Here is a 10,734-nt window from a genome sequence, read left to right on the forward strand (position 1 = left end):
GAGTGCTATTTCAAGTGCAATTCACCAAAATTGCTCTAACTTTTGGTAGAAAACTCCAAATTGAGTCAGGTATAGCCAGGAAGAAAGCTTGCAAGCAGCAATAGGACATACCTAGATTTAGAGCTGAATTTTTCAAGGTTTCCTAAATCCAAACTATTAGGGTACCTAGAACTAGTTTCAAAAACCAAAAAAATCACAAATTCTTGACTTCTGAGAGACCTGATCAAAGGAAAAAAGGGATAAGTTACACTAAGCCAAAGTGGGCTTGTCAAGGACTATCTTGAGAGTTTTGAGTGAACCTCAAACATGAAAAATCACCCGCCACCAAGGTTATCTACTCCACTCAAAGACATGGAAAACTCTATGATGCCCACAACAGTGGGATTGGGAGAATACCTAGAGGAGAGACATCCTCTGATCAACAAACCAAATGTGAGATTCATCAAAACCAACAAATCCACGAGAGTTCTAACGGATTATGCTCATGATGGATTATAAATATTCATAAACGGGTATTCATATATCTTCTATAAGTGTGTGGAACCCAACGTTGGAGAGTTGACCACCCATAAAAACCTCTATGCATTCACGTATATAGATGCACACCGAGTGCAAGTTTTGATGGTAGATAAGTATGGACGTGAGTGCATACTTGTTGATCCAATTGACTTAGAACAATATACATACAAGGGTACTCCAATATCTACTTAATTTCAAAAAAAAATGATGCCAGAGTATACAACAGAGAGGATTCCATCGTGATTTTCTCTAAGACAAGATGAGATCACGAGAGACATCTTTCCAAGAGACCACAAATTGGTTAGATTAGTGACTGAACCACAATGCTTAAGACCATATCAAGTGGCTCAATGTGTCAAAACAAAATACGATGGGTCAGGGATCCATATGCTCATGTCTCACTCTTCAAACAAGTTTTGAGGGATGAACAGATTGCGAATTTCCATACTCAGTATGAGGGATTTGGGTTGACATTGCAAGGTTCCAACCACTAAACAAAAATGATTTTCCAAACATAGCACAACTCTTACAAGAATTCTCAAAAAGGGAAATCAAGCACAACACAATGTCATAGATTTATGCATTCAAACAAAGAAAGAACGAGGGAGTGAAGGAAGCTCTGCTTCGCTTCAAGAAATACATCGAGAGATGTCCTGTGAGGGAACTACCGTTGGATGAGAGATTATCAGTTATTTTCATAGAGGGATTGGTGAATGAAACTCTCAAAAAGGACCTACATTTGAAAGGATGCACGGTGTTCAATCAAGTCACTAGAGAAGCTCTATATCTAGTTCACAATTGCAAGGCCTATGGAGGGCTAACTGGAGATACAAACAACCAACTAGTAGTGCCACATCTCCGAAGAGCGAATCAACAACAGAGAGACGTTCAAACTCCTTGGGATCCAATCATTGATCAAGTGGTCGAGGGGGTGATTAGAAGAATAAACCAAGGCTACAAACAGAACCTAAATATGCAATAGCCTGAATTGAGGAGATGTAATACTTGTGGAGGGGATAATCCCACTCCATGGTGTAGCACTCAACCAAAGCCGCAAAAAAATTATATTCCAACAACCACCTCTTCTAAATGATTGTAGAGTAGTAGTCAACTACACTCAGCCAATGCATGTGCCACAACCTGTGAAAAACCAGTACTCCATGGATGGTAGAGTAAGTCAACTACACTCAGCCAATGCATGTGCCACAACCCGTGAAAAACCAGTACTCCATGGATGCAAGTATGCTCATGTTCATATCCAATCAGGAGTATGGTTCAAAGGAAATTCTTACCACGCAAGAAAAACCATTGGCTACATCACCATCAAAACAAGAAGGTCCATGCTATGAATGTGGAGATGACCATTGGGCACAAAGTTGTCCAAACAAGGGTCCACAAATAAAAATATTTGTATTTTGTGATGGTTGTGGGAGAGACCATCTACTCCAAAACTATGTAAGAATCCAAACTACAAAGGGAAAGCAAAAATGAATGTTGTAGGCGTGATGCCTTCTTCAAGCGAATCCAAGGTAGAACCCATAATTCATTTAAAGGTAATGACTCGAGCTCAAGCTCAAGAAGCTATCATAATGCAATTGTTGAGGAGGAACCCACCTGGCCATCTCAAAAAGAAATCGAGAACTTATCAGTGAGAACTGCAAGAAAATCATGGAAAGCCAAAAGGGACAAAATAAAAGCAAAGAGGCTGCAGGAAAAAGCTTCTTCGAAAACTGAACTAAATCAAACAAAATGTGGGACGGATGTCTAACCTCACTCCTATCTTATTGCAGACATAGCGAGAACCGCAAATATAAATGTCAGTCCATGGGACGAAGCTGACTCGACTAGTGCATAGAGGCTACAAGAGGTTATCAATCTCTTGGAAAACAACAAACAACTCGCATCTAACTCAGGCTACACTCAAATGACTGAAATCACCAAAAGCTAATTGTTCATCGGCAAACAAATCACATCCGTTACAGCATCAAACAACATCCAAACGTCATGAAACTTCTAGGACATGTTTATAAGACCTAAGCACACATACTTATGGTCTCATATCTCACTTTAGATCAAGTGCAAAAATTGTGATTATTAAAAGCAATGAGTTTTTAACCTAGTGATTTTTGACCCAGGATGCATCTATGCTTAGCAATGATGCCCCAATATCCCACTTATACTTAGTTTTTTATTTTGAAGCTTAAATTGCTACTTATGATGAAATTGAGCCTCCGGTTGGTGATGCCAAAAGCTACAAAATATCATGAAATGCTTACGTCAATGCGTAGAGCTCTTACCTGCGGTTGCAATGCAACAGACGCAATTGCAATGTGACAACCGGGGAGGGAGTAGGAAGCACGAGAAGGAGATAAGTGAGCGTCGTTAGCTCACGCTGTGTATTTCATTATCCAAGCTTATAAAAAAATTACAAAAATTGGATTTTATACCTTAGCCAAGGTTTTTGGTGGTCAAAACTAGTAATCTAGAAGCTCTAACTAAAGATAGGATGATACAATATGAAAGCTTGTAGCCTCCGCTCATCAATTATAAAGTTTATCTAGAAAGTAGGAGTTACAATGTTCCCAATTAATCAAAATAATAATTTTTTTTACAATAGAGCTCCAAAAAATGGTATCCGGGTTAGCTTGCTGCTAACATTCCCCCCCTCCTCACCTATGTCGTCCCTTGACACAGTTTTATGGGCTGAAGTAATCTTTGGGTTGACGGCTGGCGAGGTGGTCTTTTAGTGCATGTAAGGCTTTCTCATATCTGATCTTTCTTTCTTTGTCTAGAACCTGCAAGAATTGCATGGTGACCCTGTTCTTGAGCTCAATGGCTGAGTAGCCAACAAATTTGGAGGTACGTTGCTGATCATTGGCCCAAATATCTTTGTTCGCCAAGTGAGAAACCCTGTGTAAACTGATTCCTCAAATGGCAACATATTGCTAGAAGGTACGAGCATGCATCGGGTGTAGAATCCATAAAGGACTTATTCGAAAGGTTGGCCACTTAGGTTGTAGCAAAGACCCTTATTGCCCTTGAGAAATGACATCCACAGTGCTTCTGCTTGCTCTGGCTCGTGAAAAGATTCAATGCATGTGAGCAGCATTTGGCAAATTTTGTAAAGCATGTCATATGAGAGATCAAGGAGATTTTTGAAGAATGTCATGGTGCCCATTAGGGTTTTTACCATGTATTCCTCTATCGGTGTTCCTTGATCTGGAGCTAGCAATCTTGGATAGTTCAGCCATGTAGGCCTCTTCTTAATCAGTGCGTCATGTGCTTGCCATGTCTTTACCCATTGTACAAGACAAAAGGTTGGGTCTTTATGAAGGGTTGCAGGTGCTCTTGTGAACAGAATCAAATATCTGGAATTCTTGTTCAACTAGCTCATTCTCCACTTGGTGTGGACTGCCTCTGCACCTTCTTCCTGCATATCTTTATATAGTCGTTCTTTTACCTATAAAAGCTCTACCTTGATCAAAGGATATGGCAATGATTGTTGATGCCATTGTGCATTGATTTGGTTGGAAGTGAGTTGAGTGACGTTGACTGAATGGAGAACCCTTCCATTGTTCATTTGTCTCCTGAGCAACCTACTCCTTGAGTGCATCTTCTTCAGCTTTAAACAGTTGGACCATTGGCACTTTCTCAGCATTTGTTATTGGTATCTAGAAATCTTCCTCTCCTTCTAGCCCTTCTGCCAGCTATGTTTCCATCTCAGCAAAAGAGATTGATGGAATTTCAACATTTGGTTGCTCTAAGGTACCAGTTTCTTCTTGTGTCTCTGGCTGTCCCTCTCTCAGCCAGCTGATTGGCCCTCTTTAGCATGGCTATCTCCTTGAGCATTTTTTCTTCTCTTTGTACACGCATTAGTGCAAGGTCTCTTCATTGTTACTGCTCTAGCTTTAGCTCCAGTTCAAGATCTTTATTCTTATTTTCTAAAGCCTTGTATACTTCATATGTACCTTTGATTGACGCAACTGCAGAATTTTTCCTTATCTGTTTCAAGAAGGTTGCCTGATCATTGATCCTTTGCTCTCAGTATTGCAGTGAAGCATTCTCTATGTTGAGCTGCACTTGGATCTTTTGTACTGACAGAGTTGTAGTGAGTTTTAGCCCCTACAAACACAAGGTCTTCACTTCTCCTCTCTTCTCCATTGCTGCACACACACTCTCACACGCTCTCTTTCGTGTACTTCAGCCGGTATCAAAGCTCAGGGATTGGGAGCACCATTGGAGCTCAGCAAGGAGGCAGGCGGAGAAGCAGCAAAAACTGCAGCACATTTTTGTAGATATGTTCTGGCCTACCAAAATGTTTTCATTCAAGCCGATTCTTGAAAATTTTGACCGGTTTTTTGTCCTCTTCAACTTTGCATAAGAAAGTTTTCTCAAAATCTTTACCAATTTTGAGATACGTCACTCAGACTGCTTGCACGTCTAGGATACACAGCTGCAGATTTTTTTAGATCTGATTCGACCTGTAAAAACATCACATTTTAGATCCATTCCCGAATTTCCAATTGTTTTTGCGTGCTCTACAACTTTGCTGAAGGAAGTTTCTACAAATTATGAACGGTTTGGAAGATATGGGTGATAGGCTGCAGGGTATTTGAAAAGTTGAAGATTATGTATGCCTATTGTGGTGATTTGCTACATTCGGAGAGCTCGAATTGAGCTTTTGTCATTCTCTTGTTTTACGCATTATGTTTTTCTCTCAGTAGAGAGTGTGGGTTGATATTTTCAACACATTTATGCGCATACCTTGAGAACACTTTGTGGATCTATGCACTCTTGTGGACTCGCAAGACTCGAGAGTGGCTTCATCATAGGTTATGTGCATTGACTTATGCGATTGAGAAGATTTCAAAAAGTGTGGTGCACAAATTTGCAGATAGTTTTGCAAGCATTGCTGGCATGATTCTAACTAGATCATCAAGGTTTTCGGACAACCATTTCGCAGCTTTCCCTGAGAGTGTAGATTCAAACACTGATTGTTGATGGAGAGGAATCACCACCCCATGATGATTCAATCCATAAGCTTTATTGAATTGGCGCAAATGTGCATCAGGGTCTTCACTCGAAAGACCTCGAAACCGACTATACTTAATCTGAGGATGAGCCATCACCCCTTGCCCAACTGTTCCTCCTCCTCCCGGAAAAAGCTGACGAGCACTAGGAGGTGGAGACAGTGGTGGAGATACCCCCGGACTGCTTACCGGAGACGGTGGTGGAGCGCAACCTGTGTGGGTGAGGGTGAACGTACGACAGGAGGACATGACTGACTGCACAGAGTACGTCTCGCTCGTCGCAACCGCCTACCACGCACCGGGCTTGGTGATGGAGATACAGATTCCTCAATCTGCGGTGAAGAAAAAACAAATTCATCTGAACCGCCTCTCCTCCGACGTCTTCCTACAATTGGAACCACAGGGTCAGGCGGACCCTGCGACCTAGTGCGCATGCATATTCATCGCAGGCCGTCCATCATGCATCGTGGTCGCCAGATGTAATGACTATTGCCCGCACAAGAGCAATAGGCATTACGGGAATGATTACCCGCAACTACATTATATGAACATCAACATATAGAATGACAAGAGAAGTAAGTACATAGTACACAAGCCCAGAACACCTCTTGCTTTATTCATGTGTAATCCAGACACGGAGTTACAACAGTAGATGCCATGAATATCATAGAGATTGGTTTAGTTACATCAAAAGACAGGTATGCCCCTCCATATACAACCACTGCTCCAGCGCAGATCGGGAACGATGCACACACTCCTGTCCCATGATATCCTGTGAAGAGCTGCCGTTACGGCCGCCGCATACCGCATACTCCTGATCCGCAGTGTCCAGACCTCCGCAGGACCGCATGTGCGGCTAATGCCATAACACCTGGCACGCACGGTGGATTGCGCGAACCCACACTCAGCCCCTCCGGTTGGAAGGTTCCGGTTGTTGATCTAGAGCCTGCTCTGGTGAAGAGGAAATATCAATGTAGCCAAAGCCTCTAAAATCTGCAGTATGTGCCCGATAGACCTCATCCAAAAGACGTGGATCTATCTCAATATGTTCCGGCCAAGGGACCCGAGGAATAAACTGCGTTGGCAAAGAAATAGATTGAGGCGCCTGTGGCAGAGGAGCAAGAGGTGTATGTAAAGGATAATAGCGAGAAAGGTATCTATTAAGAGCAGACCAAAATGGAGGGCAAGGTGGTAGACTAAGAGAAAAAGAATGAGCTAAGGTCTCCACCCAAAAACAGACCCTGCTCCGCTCCTTACGAAATCGACAAATCATTTTCTACAAACGAGATACATGAGCCTGGGCTTCACCACAATCCTCTGTAGCTTGTGCCCAATCAGCAACATCAAAACCCTCGGGAACAACACTCTTACCTCTGTCAGTGTTGGATGACTCGGGGTGTTGCACCACAACCTGCTGAGTGGGTGGCTGTGGTCTCACCTTTGCAGCTAAGTGTGCACTCCAACTGCTTATTAATGTATATGGGCTGTGACTCCGCTTGCTCCCCAAGAAAAACCTTCTCTAATTCATCTTCTTTAACCCTTGTAATTTTTTCCATTTGCGCCTCAAACGCTCGTTCTTGCTGAATTATGTCCTCCAATGATTCAGGACTTGGAAGCACCTGTTGTTGCTCCCCTATTCCTACTGGAGTTCCTGAAACCCCCACCGAATTCCCTTTCGGAATCAGAGAAATATCCGCAAGATATAAAGAAACCAAATCCGGATTAGCTTTGAGAAATTGTTCCTCTTCATTCTCTTCTAATCCTTCCACCATATTAATTGTTTATGCTATCACCGGCCATGCTGCCTAAACTGGCTGTCTGCATGTTCCCAACATCACCCGCATTTTCCTTTTACCCTTTTTCACGGTAATCATATTTGCTTCCCAATTATGCTTTACCCTCGCTTGTCGTAACCAGGGTCTCCCCAAGATAATGTGATAATCCTGGTTATGATCCTCAATATTCAAGACTACTAAGGAAACAGCAAAGGATAAGCCCACCACATCCAAAAAAATGCCTCGAAGTAAACCCACTGGTTGCACTCTTCTTTGATCTTCCATGCGGACTACAAAGGGTACAGGCTCCCAATCATTGAGACCAAAATTCTCACAAGCTTCTTGGGTGATAATGTTTACTCCCGCTCTACCATCTAATAGTACCTTGTCAATGTATGTTCCATGGTATCGAACTGAAACCTCTGGAATGCAGGTATCCGTGATCCTATTCGCCAGCAACAGGGCTGAATCATCCTCCTCACTTTCAACTTTCCCAATGGCGAATCCCCTCAGCTCAGTGGTCGTTTGTCGCAGCAATGCATTATGGAAATTCGGGACCAATTTCAGCAATGAACCCAGAGGTACTTGAATTGGTGACGTGAGGACCTCTTTCCAAACTGAATTCCAATCCTCCTGTTCTTTAATATCATCCTTATTTCCAACTTTTCCTTCCTTTATTTCCAGGTCCACAGTCGATGGTCCTGCTGACTGCACCGGCGGTGCGGATTGTGGCAACCAGGACACAGTTTTTTTCGCACTTCTTCCTGAGCCGTCCAATCCGGAATCTTCACATCGCGAATTGGAACCACATTTTTACCCGATCGCGTGATTAATGAAACCACTAGATCAGACTCCTCCAGTCCTTCAATCTGGACCATAGCCACACTAGGCTGTTTCCCTGTAGCGCGTTCCTGCTTTTTCCGATCGTATTCCATAGCTTCAGTACACTCAGATCGCCAGTGTCCATCCCCCAAACAGAAAAGGCATGTCTTGGGGCGATTAGGATCTCGGCCACCTCTTCCGGGACCTCGTCCTTCCCCTTGACCCCATACTCCTACTTGACCTTGCACAGGCGTCTCTGATGTATGAGCATGAGCCATCTCCACAACAGGCTCTTGTCCCTGCCCTATCTGTGGTTGTTGCCAGGTAGAAGAGTCCCCTCGACTCCGATGACCCCAGCCATTGAAATAACATTCCACTGTATAATGAGTATTGGTCGTGAAAATCGCACACCACTTTTGATTCATTGCGCACTCTTGAGCAGCATGGCCCGAATTCCGACATTGGGTACACCATAGTTCCTTCAGACTTTTAGCCACCGCAGCCGATTCCGACGATCCGGATGAAACACCTTTCCCGTGACGCAGGGATTTTTTATGCGGTGTCTCTTTCGATTCTTTTCCCGAATCACTGTTGCCTGAGTCCGAGGAATCTGATACTATGGATTTCGACTCCGAACTATCACTGCCACTGTCTTGCGACTTGCGATGAGATTTCTTCCTATCTTTTTTCTTTGACTTCTTTGGAGATTCCGTATCCTCTAAAGCCTCTCCTGCTACTACAGCCCTAGCGATTACATTATCCAGTGGAGTAGTTACCTTATCCACTGTTGCCATACCCGTTCTGAGATCCTTGTTGAGCCCCCGCAAAAAATAATCATTCAGCACTTCGGCTACCGGCCTTTGTGCCTGAGGTACCCTCTGCAAAAGCATCCGAAATTTTGCAGCGTAATCCTCCACTGGCAATGACTTCTGCCGGAGCGTTCGAAGCTTCTCCAAATGTTGAGGGACTGTCTTTTTCATTCGAAACCTTCGTAGAAACGCTATGGATCCGTCAGCATACGTCTGGAAATGATCATCAGGGTATTCGGACAACCATTTCACAGCTTTCCCTGAGAGTGTAGATTCAAACACTGATTGTTGATGGAGAGGAATCACCACCCCATGATGATTCAATCCATAAGCTTTATTGAATTGGCGCAAATGTGCATCAGGGTCTTCACTTGAAAGACCTCGAAACCGACTGTACTTAATCTGAGGATGAGCCATCACCCCTTGCCCAATTGTTCCTCCTCCTCCCGAAAAAAGCTGACGAGCACTAGGAGGTGGAGACAGTGGTGGAGATACCCTCGGACTGCTTACCGAAGACGGTGGTGGAGCAACCTGTGTGGGTGAGGGTGAACGTACAACAGGAGGACATGATTGACTGCACAAAGTACGTCTCGCTCACCGCAACCGCCTGCCACGCACCGGGCTTGGTGATGGAGATACAGATTCCTCAATCTGCCGGTGAAGAAAAAACAAATTCATTTGAACCGCCTCTCCTCCGACGTCTTCCTACAATTGGAACCACAGGGTCAGGCGAACCCTGCGACCTAGTGCGCATGCATATTCATCGCAAGCCGTCCATCACGCATCGTGGTCGCTAGATGTAATGGATATTCCCCACACAGGAGCAATAGGCATTACGGGAATGGTTACCCGCAACTACATTATATGAACATCAACATATAGAATGACAAGAGAAGGAAGTACACAGTACACAAGCCCAGAACACCTCTTGCTTCATTCATGTGTAATCCAGACACAGAGTTACAACAGTAGATGCCATGAATATCATATAGATTGGTTTAGTTACATCAAAAGACAGGTATGCCCCTCCATATACAACCACTACTCCAGCGCAGATCGGGAACGGTGCACACACTCCGGTCCCATGATATCCTGTGAAGAACTGCCGGTACGGCCGCCGCATACCGCATACTCCTGATCCACAGTGTCCAGACCTCCGCAGAACCGCATGTGCGGCTAATGCCTTAACAACTATAAGGGAATTCAAAGATTCATGGGTCATGTCGGTTATTATCGATGGTTTATTCTATTTTTTGCAAAGATAGCTCATCTTCTCATTGAATTTAAATGGAATGAAAAGTTTGGCAAGGCTCTGAACTATTAAAGAAGTCCCTAGAAAGTGCCCCGATTTTAAGGGCACCTAACTAGGGTGTTATCTTCAAACTTTGCTACTGGGTGTGTTTTGAATCAACCAAGAGAACATAAATTGGACTACCCCATTAGCTTTGCGAGTCGCCCATTGAATGATGCTAGAAGGAACTACACCACTATCAAGTGAGAAGGTTCATCTATAATTTATGCAGTAAAGAAATTTTTCTATTATCTTCTTGCTAGCAAGTTTGTTTTTTATGTGTATCATCAAGCATTGTTGTATCTAATAAACAAACCATGCTCCACAAAAATAATTACATGATGGTTATTGATTCTTCTTGAGTTTGATTTCATCGTTGTGGTTAGACTCAGGAAAATATATGTCATGGATAATCATTTGTCTTGCATACACAATGGGGAAGCCCCTACTAGAATTGATGATGAATTGCCCGATACTTCCCTATTCCT

This window comes from Adiantum capillus-veneris, chromosome 6 (assembly GCF_014529385.1).
Source record: "Adiantum capillus-veneris isolate H3 chromosome 6, ASM1452938v2, whole genome shotgun sequence".
Lineage (NCBI taxonomy): Eukaryota > Viridiplantae > Streptophyta > Polypodiopsida > Polypodiales > Pteridaceae > Adiantum > Adiantum capillus-veneris.